General features: G+C 36.8%; 1 pseudogene; it reads left to right on the top strand.

Annotated features, from left to right (window-relative positions):
* The first annotated feature begins 5,202 nt into the window (after positions 1 to 5,202).
* LOC100924367 lies at positions 5,203 to 6,432 on the top strand (annotated as a pseudogene).
* Positions 6,433 to 12,276: the final 5,844 nt, after the last annotated feature.

Here is a 12,276-nt window from a genome sequence, read left to right as displayed (position 1 = left end):
CCCATCAATGCCAGCTGTTGTAGGCTAGTCCTCAGATTTCTCAATTGGCTCAAATTCAGCAATGTGATTAGAGATACTGGTAGAACATCTAACAATTAACTAAGGAAGTTTACTTATCCAAAGCCTAGAAGTATATCCAACAAGGATGTACTTGGGCACATTCAGTTGGGAAGAGATTCCTGAGCTCTGGTCTGGTCATATTTGCACAAGAGATTAAAAAAAAGCTCTGGTCAAGTCTGAGAGGAGAGCTCCTGGAATCCTCGTGGGCCAGCTTTTGTACTTGTTGTTGTACAGTCATTCAGTCGTGTCCAGTTTTATGTGACCCCATGGACTTTGTTCATGGAGTTATCTTGGCAAAGATGTTGGAAGGCTTTGCCATTTCCTTCTCCAGTGTTTCCCCAGTTACAGATGAGGAATTAAGACAAATAAGGGTAAAGTGATTTACTCAGCTAATAAGTATCTGAGGTCAGATTTGAACCCAGGTCCTCTTGAATCCAGGCCTGGCACTCTCTAGGCTACTCTGTATCACCTAGCTTTTGTACTTAGGCTAATAGTAATTATAATTACATATTAATAATATAATTATAATTTATATAGAACCCAATATTATATATTGATTATATATTATAATTTATATAGCATTTATTATGTGCCAGACTCTATGCTATATAAATATCATCTCATTTGATATTACATAGGCCACTAGGAATCTATGTCTGTGGTCTGCCCCTTGGTTTCCTGGATCAGTTAAGTTTCAAGAGCAGTTTCAATAGCTTTTAAGGAAACTTAGTCATCAGTGTAGAATAGATGGGGCTTCTGTAGCACTGAATTTAATTCTGAATGTCTTGGCTGCTTAGACTCCAGAGTGAAAACTGTTAATAATAGCAAACATTTATATAGTCCTTACTATGTCAGACACTGCTAATTCCTATACAATTAAGATCTTTGATCTTCACATTATGCTGTATGTTTCCCATTATCTGATGAAACACAAGTTCATCTGGAGAATTAAACTTCCTGGCACTGAGTTTGAGAAGGTATTTATTGATGGGTCCTTAGATAACATGCACTAGGCAACATAAATAATGATGTCTTTAGTTATGGTTTTGCAAAGGAATACAGAAGTATAATAATAATAATAATAATGGCAAGTATTTATGTAGCATCTATAGCCTTAGGAAACAGGTACTATTATTGTCCCCATTTTACAGTTGAGGCAACTGAGGCAAGTAGAAGTGTGTTGCCCAAGAACACATGGCTAGTAAGCATCTAGGATCAGATTTTAACTCAGCTCTTCTTGACTACTAGCCCATACCTCCATACTGCCAAACTATTATTTTATTCATCAGTCCTGCTTTAAAAATGGAGGGGCTGCTATTAAGTTTTAATTCATGAAAACTAAAGGGCCATGATAATTTATAAGCTCACAAAGAGTCAGACATGATTGAAAAAAGATTTAAATGCTCACATAAAAAATTGAAGAGTTGGTTCTCATGGGAATCATGAGGCTGATTCTAAAAGTGTTTTTATGATATAAGGATGCAAAATAATAAGGTCTAGATATACATTTTGGCTTAGTGGAAAAGACCACAGGCCTCTAAATGAAAGAAAGCCCAGATTCTAGTTCTAACTGTTTCTGACTGGCTGTCACGTCTTCACTGCAGAAAAACAAAATGCAGGAGAACAAATGTTCTCTAGTACAGAGAAGTTCAAACAGAGCCTCATTTCAGCAATAATAAATAGTGTTGAGTGTCTCTGAAACAGATTAAAAATATAATTAGGAAATACTTTTTAAAATTAATAAAACATAATAGAATGTAGATAATATTAATATGTGATTTTCTAAGACAATATGCAACCCTCCCAATCCCTATATTTATGCCCACCTGCATTTTTGATTTCCTTCACAAGCTAATTGTACAATATTTCAGAGTCTGATTCTTTTTGTACAGCAAAATAACAGTTTGGTCATGTATACTTATTGTGTATCTAATTTATATTTTAATATATTTAACATCTACTGGTCATCCTGACATTTGGGGGAGGGGGTGGAGGGTAAGAGGTGAAAAATTGGAACAAGAGGTTTGGCAATTGTTAATGCTGTAAAGTTACCCATGCATATAACCTGTAAATAAAAGGCTATTAAATAAATTAAAGAAAAAAAAAGACAATATGCAACCAAACAGAGATTTTTACATGCAGTTTAGTTGCTTCTTCTCCTTTCAACTTGAATTTGATAGCATTGGTCTATTGGATATTGAATTAGAAGCCCTGGTTCTTAGATAACTGATTTAAGACAAATTCCTTTCCAGCATTCAGTTTCCTTATTTGTTAAATGAGAAGACTGGATAAGATGATCTCCAAGGACCCTCTCATGTCTAAGATTGTATGAATGAATGTTTTTCCAAAGAAAAGATGGTAGCATCCGGTTTTCCTTTGTGATACTCTTTTCCTCCTCTCCAAAAAAAAACTGCATATGTTTTGATAGTTTTAACTATGAATTAAACATGTTTTGATTGATTTCTGTAACTGCTTTGCCTTGAATGGGCGCTTTAAGACTGAGCTATAGGGGCAGCTAGGTGGTACAGTGGATAGAGCACCAGCCCTGGAGTCAGGAGGACCTGAGTTCAAATTTGACCTCAGACACTTAACACTTCCTAGCTGTGTAATCCTAGGCAAGTTACTTAACTCCAATTGCCTTAGCAAAAAAAAAAAAAAGAAGATTGAGCTATAGGTAACTCTTCTTATTGTGGCAAAAAATTGAAAAATGTACCCACCTCAATTGGGGAATGGCTGAATAAGTTATGGTAAGTAATGGAATATTATTGTTCTATTAAAAATAACAAAGAGGCTGATTTTACAAAGGCCTTAAAAGATTTAGATGAACTGATGCTGAGTGGAACAAGCAGAAACGGGAAAATATTATGCACAGCAACAGCAGGATTGTGCAATGATCAATGATAGACTTGGTTCTTCTCAGCTGTTCATGTGATACACTTGGTTCCAAGGTAATTCCAATAAACTTTGGATGGAAAATGCCATCTGAATCCAGAGGGAGAACTATGTAGACTAAATGTGGATCAACACATACTATTTTCACTTTTTTTTTTCTTCTATTTTTTTCCCTCTTGATTTTTCCCCTTTGCTCGGATTTTTCTCCCCAAACATGATCCATATGGAAATATGTGAAAAATTAAATGTACATATATAGCCAAAAATTTGTTTTTACATGTTAACTGGGGAAAATAAAAATAATAAACCAAAAATATTCTTTAAAAGAAAGAAAAAAAAAAAGACTGAGCTACAGAGTCTGGGAACATAGCCAGATGCCAGAAAGATTAGCCAACTAGCAACACCCATATAGTTGGAACAATTTTATTAGTCTCTGAGGCTGCTGTTTTGAGCTAACTACAGGGCCACCATCCTGAAAGAGACCATCTTTCTATGTAGGCTGAAAGCTCTGAGTGATAAAGGGACACAGTGGGGAATACACTAACAACACTGTGTCTTTTTTAAAATAAGGTCCCTGAATAGATCCAAGGATTTAAGCTTTTGAGTCTGGCCTGAGCTATTATATTTTCAGTCAACACAATATAGAAATTCCATCCAAAATCTTCCACATAAAATTCAGGTTTTTACCTTTGTGAGAAACACATAAAGGTTGGCCAAAAATCTGTAACAGTACATTTTGTAATGGCAAGAAAACTGAAGGTTGGGGGAGTGAGCACCTGATAATTAGAAAATGACTGAAAAATAAAGTGTGAAATATGAAGATAATGGAATGCTATTATGAATGCCAGAAGCAGTTGTGATATAATGGATAGAATGTAGGATCTGAAGTCAGGGAAACCTGAATTCAAATCCAACAGCCTCAGACACTGTAACCCTGGGCAAATCATTTTACTTCTGTTTACTCTGTTCTATTAAATGGAAAAAATAGTACTTTCCTTCCAGGATTATTGTAAGTATCAATTAAAATAACTTATGAAACTTTAGAACAAAGTAATAAATGCTTATTATCTATCTACTTCCTCCTGTTGTGCCCTAAGAAATAAAAAACATGATTAAATCTAGACAAAAAAAAAACTCCAGAAGATCTTTATGAATTCACACAGACTAAAATAAGCAAAACCAATGAGGAAACACAATTTTGTAAAAGAAAAAAAAAAAGAACAAAAAGAAAAAAAGGAAAAGAAAAGAAAAATAACCAACAAACAATGACCTGGAAAGGAGATCAGATTTCAGATCAATGCAAAGATTCATTCTAACTTCAGAAAACTGAGAATGAAAAACATAATCCTCTCCTTTCAGTGTACAGTAGATATGGAATCAGAACCTGACTAGAGAGAGAGACTTCCCTTAAATCAGTTATAGAACTGGGGAAAAAATTGAGTCTCACAGTTCTTTATCAAGTAGCAAAGACAACACCTTTAACATTTATTTTTGCTATATATTAGTAGAACATATATTGTTGAGGAGGGGGCAGAGAACCTCCAGAGAATGTAATTCATCTGAACAGCAGATTTGGAAATGGAACGAATCACTGAAAAACTTGAATTAACAAACCTAAAAACAGAGCAAGAATACCAGCCTGATCTAATTGTTCTAAAGACTTGCCAAGACTGATTTCAGAAGTCATAGGTCATAGGCTAGGTCTTTTCTAAAACTTGGGATGAAAACTCAATGTAGTCAATCTAAATGCTGTCATAACTATTAAAAATATTCTGGAGACAATTGTTTCATTGTGTTACGCATATACAAAACAGGCGTATAGATTGGATGAATATGAGAAGCCTAGTATAATATAATCAAATCAGATCTTTTGGGGAAATAATTCAGACTGGATTATAGCAAAGTTTTCTAAATAGCTGAAAATTTATCACTCTAAAATTTATTATAAAACCTTTTTTTAAATTTAATCATTTCTACAGGGAATCTTTCAAAATTAAATCTTTCCTGATTTCTTTATTGATTTAACCTTTTTTGTGACCCTAGGTCATAATCAAGAACAAGGATTGTTATAAAAGAGGGGAAAGAACTCTTGTGCAAAAATGTTTGTAGCAGCTCTTTTTGTGGAGGTAAAAACTTGTAAAATGAGTAGATGGCCATCAATTAGGGAAGGTTAAATAAGTTATAGTGTATGAAAGTAATAGAATATTATTGTTCTATAGAAAAACGTACAGGCTGATTTTAGAAAAGCCTGGAAAACATGAACTGCTGCTGAGTGAAGCCAGCAGAACCAGGAAAACATTGTGTACCACAAGATTGTAAGAAGATCAGCTATGATAGACTTGTTTCTTCTCAGCAGTTCAGTGATCCAAGGCAATTCCAACAAACTTTGCATAGAAAATGCCATCCACTTCTCCCCAGCTTTCCTTGTGCAAGTAATATCATCTTTATACCCTGCATGGCAATCTCTGAAGTACCTTAGAGATGTCCAGGGCTACCTGGAAATCTAATTACTTCCTCAAGATCACCCAGCTTCTGGATGACTATCCCAAATGCTTCGTTGTAGGAGCAGACAATGTGGGTTCCAAGTAGATGCAGCAGATTCAAATGTCCCTCTGCGGGAAGACTGTAATGTTGATAAGAAAAAATACCATGATGCACAAACCAGAGAACATCTGGAAAACAACCCTGCCCTGCAGAAACTGCTTCCTCATGTTCGGAAGAAAGTGAGTTTTGTATTCCCCAAGGAAGATCTGACCGAGATTAGGGATATGCTTCTGGTCAATAAAGTGCCAGTTGCTGCCCATGCTGGTGCCATTGCAATTGCCAATATGATATCATTGTGCCAGCACTGGTCTGGCACCTGAGAAGATTTCCTTCTTCCAAGCATTGAGTCTCACCATTAAGATTTCCAGGGACACCGTTGAAATCCTGAGTGATGGGCAGCTGATTAAGGCTGCTACTGTGGGTAGAAGCAAGGCTATATTGTTAAATATGCTGAACATCTCCCCATTTTCCTTCAGGCTGATCATTCTACAGGTCTTTGACAATGGCAGCATCTACAGCCCTGAAGTGTTGGACATCATGGAGGGGACTTGGCACCTTCAGCTCTTAGAGGGTCCATAACATTGTCAGTGTCTCTCTACAGATTAGCTACTCAACTGCTGCATCAGTACCCCACTCAATCATCAATGGCTACAAGTGGAGCTACAAGTAGCTATGGAGACTGAGTATACCATCCCATTTACTGAAAAGGTGAAGGCCTTTCCGGCCTACTCCTCAGCCCCCTGAGGCTGCCACTCCAGCTGCTGCACATCTGCTGTTGCTGAACCAGCCAACATGGAAGCCAAAGAAGAATTGGAGGAGTCTGATGAAGACATGGGATTTGGTCTGTTTGATTAGTCCACAGGAGATGATATTTCAGCCAGGTTATATTGTGAAACAAGTGCTCATTTTAAAAAAAAGGGGGGGGGGAGGAATGCCATCCACATCCAGAGAGAACTATGGAGACTAAATGTGGATCAACACATACTATTTTCACCTTTTTATTTTCTTCTGTTTTTTTTTCATGGTTTTCCCCTCTCCAATGATGCCAGAGATGATTATTCTCTTCAGACATAACTCACATGTAAATATGTAAGAAATGAATATAGATATATAACCTAAAAATTTAAATTAAAAAAAGAATAAGGATTGTGCTGTATTGTTTGACCCTGTTTTAAATGACCTCACACTGATAAACTTTTTGAATTTCTGTTGCCTTTTTATAGTTTTTCTGACTTCTTTCATATCAATTGTCACTGCTTTGATTACTCTCAATCATGGCATTATTAAGCAGTTACTATAAGCACTGAGGTTACCAAAAAAGGAGCAAGAGGCAGTCATTGCCCTCAAAGAGCTTACTATCTAACAGAGAAAAGAACATACAACCAAATATATACAAAAAAATATGCAGGATAAATTGGAAATAATTAGCAGAGAGAAGACACTAGAATTAAGAGGAGTTAGGGAAGAAAACCAGAAGATCAGTAGTCAGAGAAAAGGAAGAAAAAGTATTCCAGGCACGGGGGATAATTAGGGAAAATGTCCAGATCCAAAAGGACACCAGGGGATAAACTAGGAGGTCACTGAATCAAAGAGTGTGCTCTGGAAAATGTTATAAAAAGATGGGAAAATAAGGAGGCTAAGTTATAAAAGATTTTGAATGACAAGAGTATTTTGTATTTGCTACTAGTAGCAATGGGAAGCCACTGGAGTTTATTGATCAGGGAGGGCATATGGTCACGCTAAACATGCTAAAAAATTTTACCTTAGTAGCTTAATGAAGGATTGGAGTAGGGAGAGATTTGAGGCAAGGGGATCAGTTAGAATGTGAATGTAACAGTCTAGACAAGTGATGAAGGCTTGAACTAGAGTTGTGGCTGTACATATAAGTGGAGAGAACAGATTCTACTATAGCATGATTATAGCATTGTCCCCTGATCTTTGCTATTGTGATGTGATTGAATTGGAAGGAAGCTTCGATTTTTTTTTCCTTTCTTCTATAAATGTTTGGAAATGATTGGATGAAAAATCTGGTAGAAACACAAAAGATTGTAGGCTAGTTTTATTTTATTGCAAATCCTATCCATTTGACCATTACTCTAGGAGACAGTTTAAAGGTAGAAATGAAAGACATGGCAACAGATTAGGTATCATAATGATAAGGAGTGAGTTTTTCTTTCTTGGTAAATAAGTACCCCTAGGATGGTTATGTCCTGGCTTGGAAGCAATCTTACGAGTTTGAAAGGTCCAAAAGTCTGCATGTAGTATCAAGCAGAATGACCTTGGTGGTGGTCCCTGGAACAGCTAGTTGTCATAAGCAACAAGTAAACACAAAATTCAGAAGCATGTAGAGGTTTGCAGGGAATTGTATTGCAGGAACCTAAGTGAAAGTTAAATACCTGATTGCAGTCTTGCAAAACTCCTTTTCATTATGAAAAAGTGTAATTTTTGTACCCTGGTATCACAAATCTTTGAAGTTTTAAAGTGTGTAGAGCTTTCTGCTTGGTGCTAGTATAGATTGTAACTATTTTAATAGCAGTTACAAGTTAACTAACTAAATCCTATTAAGTTATTGACTCCAGTTAATGTATCCTTTGAGTCTTTTTTTTTCTGGTGTTAGTTTTTGTGATATGTGAATAAATTAAATCCAAATAAATTAAAATCCAAATTCATATTGTATATTTGTTTTAACTTTTCCCCTTTGGAGGAATCCCTGGTTTATGCCATAAGGAAAATCATTGCCAGAGTGCCAGGGTTGGGGACTTAATGAACCAATGAGTAAAAAAAGGAGCTTAATCCTTCTTATTAGAAGCAGGCCCTACTAGAGCCCTCATCCTAGGGAATGGAAAGAGAGGAGCACATTGCTTGGTCTCTATGGACCAAGATGTTAGTTCCAACCTAGAACTGAAGCCAGGGACTCTACTCTCCTTCAAGTTCCCACAGTCATCAGGGTCTCTGCCCTTCTGCTCTTGCTCTCACCAGGCATGTGCTAGCAGCATCTCCTCACAACCACAACCTGGGACACATCTGATCTACATAGCTGTGTTTGGGATCCCTCAACAGTGGAAGGTCCTTCCATTTTTTATTCAGCTTTCTAACTACCACACAGCTCTTGCAGTAAAAGTTCATGAGGCTGAAGCTGTCTCCCAGCCCAGCTGCTTAAGGCTTGTTCTTCGTTGAATACATAGACTCATGCTGGAGGAATTTGCACTTCACTCAGGCCCCATCTCCACCCCTGGAGGTAAGATCTTTTCTGGAGTCTTCTCAAGTTTTCTTAGGACAACTGATTTGCCCAACGGTTGTGAATTTTTTCTTCTGCTCCTGAGGTGATGTTCTATCTTCTTTTTTGTGGAGGAAATTTGGAGAGCCAAAAGTTTTCTGACTTAGTCTGCCATATTCCCAAAGTCCTCTCTAAATTAACAATTTCTTTAAGTAGAGCATATAATGAGTAGGAGCTACCCACCTAAGATATCTATCTTTTCACTTGCATCCCTGTAAACTGAGAAAAAACATCTCTTTTGAGAGACAATTAGATTTGGAGATAAAATAATTCAAAATCCAGCTGTTTTGCCCTCCCTTTGTGATGTTGGTCAAGACATTTAAGGACATCTCTGGACATCTGTTTTCTTGTCTATAAAATGATGGAGTTAAAAACTAATTTAGATTTATTTTTAGTGTCTGGCTCTAATTATTATGCTCCTCTATGAAGAGATGCCTTCATTGTGGTTAGCCTTAAGTCTATGGAAAGATTATTCTCAAGTTTCTTTCACTTGAACTGTAGCCACCCTTTAAACCAGTTACACCCAGCCCCCCAGAGAATCTGGATTCTACTGTATTTAGAATGTTGTCCCAGCCTTGGCTATTATGGTGTGGTTGAATTGGAAAGAAGCCTTTTGGGATTTTTCTTTCTTCCTTTTCTTTCTTTCTTTTTTCCTTTTTTTCTTTTTGCCTTCCTTTCTTTCTTTCTTTCTTTCCTTCTTTAAATGTTTGCAAACAAATGAAAAACCTGATGGAAGCATAGGATAATATAGAGTAATTTTACTTTGTTACAAATTCTATTCATTTGACTACTTTAGTCATTAAGGTCTGTGTCTTTAAAGGACAATTTAAAATATACTAATGAGGTAGTGGACTAGAAAATCAAGAATGATTTCATAATTTTAGGTGTGGTTGAAAACAGCAAGCTTTTTTATTCATGAACCTTATGCCTACAAGGAGCTAAAATACAAAAATATCTCTCTAAGGCTTATGGAAAGATTTCAGCCTAACCATATAAGTTTTTAACCCTATCAATTCATTCTCTCCCTTTAGACTCAAGATACCTGTATTGTGAAATGTTAAATTTTTTTTGTAGTTCTCTCACAATGAATGAAATCTTCAACTGATAGTATGATAAGCATTGTCTAATGCTATTGGCTTGAGCCCCAATATGTGTGCTTCCCTGAAAGAGTGTCAATTGAGAATCATTTAGTCAGCCAATGTTAAGTGGCTTTTAGAAGGGGCATTTATTAAGGTGGGACAATAAGAGCAGTTAGTATAAAAACAGACTCCCAAAATTTGACATTCCCCCACAGGTACACACAAAATCTAAGAGAAAGTGAGCTCAAGTTTAGAGTATACATCTGACCAAGAGGTAATCAGCAGTTACTGTTTGACAGAAGTATTCTCCTATTTATGAGGTGCTTAAAAAGTTCTCTTTAAGCATGGTATAATCTCTATCCTGGCTTTCGTGTCCTTGGCTCCTGATGATACAGTCACTACCATAAATTGATCTTAGAATACTGTTTAGAATATAATGGTTGAGTCTGATTTTCTAGATACTCTGGAGTTCTATGGTCCTCCTCTGATCAGAGATGCAGGTGTGGGGATGGGAAGAAAACTTGGACAAGGCTGAAACTGAGGTTCCACCCCCTCCCATCAATCCCCTTCCAGGAATGTACTAGAACATCAGTACTCCAATTTCTGGAAAAATGCTTCCCTTCTCAAATCACTTGATAATTTATAGATGTTCCTTGGAGCCTGGCCAAATTTCCTGTGCCTTTTTGAACACAATTCTCCATGCATCCTTCTAGTTCTAGGGGCCTTTTTACACTTAGTTTAAGGTCTTTTGCTTGACTAATTGAGATGTGCTCTCACTTACTTAAGTATTCTTTCCTTTCCAATCAGCAAACCAGGCCTGGAAACAAAGGTGTTTTTATAAAGAAAGAAAAAAGCAATTCAGCAAAACATATTAACAGATCGATCATGTATGACAGTATATGCAGTATTCTATATGATAGTCCCCCTCCTTTGACAAAAGAGGGGGAGGTGCATTTTCTCAACTTTTCTCTGGGGCCAAGATCTTCAAAATGTATTTTAAATGGTAGAGTCCATGATTCACATGAAATTTAGTTTCAGCATCCCTGTTTTTGGTCTGGCCCTAAACCTGAGATTCCCTGATTAGGGGATGCCAGTGACATTCATAGATTTGGGGGATTCTAGTATTAGAATCAGATCACCCACTCTTAACAGTTCTATTAGTTATTTGTCATTAAAGCCAATAATTATCACCATTTACATGATTTGGGATTATGAAAGTAGAGGGAGGGAAAGTCACTGTAAAGCAAAGATTATGTGTTGCTTTCTTTTCAAAAGGTAGGACCTTTTTTTAACCATGTTATTTGGTTAAAACAATGTTGCATATCTTAAATTTCTGTTAGTTCTGAATTTGGAAGGCAGGGAATATGCGCAGGGATGTGTTCATAGATGTTTAAAAGCAGGCTCTCTGGAAAACTGGACACAACAAAACACTTTTTTTGTTGTTGAGGAAATGGGGTTAAGTGACTTGCCCAGAGTCACACAGCTAGGATGTGTTAAGTGTCTGAGGTCAGATTTGAACTCAGGTTATCCTGATTTCAGGGCTGGTGCTCTATCCACTGCATCAACTAGCTACCCACATAAAAAACACTTTTAAATTTGACATATATCATTAACATTTTCTCCATCACTTTCTTAACACTAGAGAGTCAACAAAACAATAAATCAGACTTTGATTTATGGTGTTCCCTAAAAACTCAACACCAGCTCTTGCAAGCCAGTGTGAGCTGGTTCCACTACACCCTTGGAAGTATGCTTGCATGCATGGTTTAGACAGCTCCCTACTTGGTGAAATATCAATGTCAGGTTCTACACACAAGCCCTGCTTTCAAAGAAGAAGAGTTTGCTACAGTCTAATTCACTGATACATTTTTTGACTGCTCTAAAGAGAGAAGAATAATGCTGATACACTGGACCAGGAATGGAGGTTCTGGAGTTAGATGGGCAACTAAGGAAGAACCTAAATGATGGGATTGGTGAGTGAAAGTCAAGAAGAGATGAGACATTTAGGGGCCAAAAATGGTTTGACACTAAATAGGGGTTTGGAAGAAGATGTACCAGGGAGAGCAGTCATATCATGTTTGCTCTGGTTGAAGTGTAGAGAACCATAATTAACAGAGCCAGAACAAGGTATTTGTTAAAAATGTTCTCTTTGTGTGACTTCATTGGAGGCTGATATTCTAACATAAATTAGACTTATTTTTCTTGGCCCTGGAAAACAGGCCTAAGACCAAAGGGTTGACATAACAAGGAAGCAGACTGGTCCAACATAAAGAAAAAATTTCCAATACAACTGTCCAAAAATGGCTTGGTTGTCATGGATGGGGAGTGAGCTCCCTAATGCTAGAGGGCTTCAGTAGGAGCTGTATCATCACTTGTCAGGGTTGCTATAAGTAGTAAGCATAATTTGAGTAGATAATCCTTGAG

Source organism: Sarcophilus harrisii, chromosome 1 (assembly GCF_902635505.1).
Source record: "Sarcophilus harrisii chromosome 1, mSarHar1.11, whole genome shotgun sequence".
Classification (NCBI taxonomy): Eukaryota; Metazoa; Chordata; class Mammalia; order Dasyuromorphia; family Dasyuridae; genus Sarcophilus; species Sarcophilus harrisii.
Note: the sequence above shows the minus strand (reverse complement) of the source record. Positions and strands in the feature narration are given on the sequence as shown.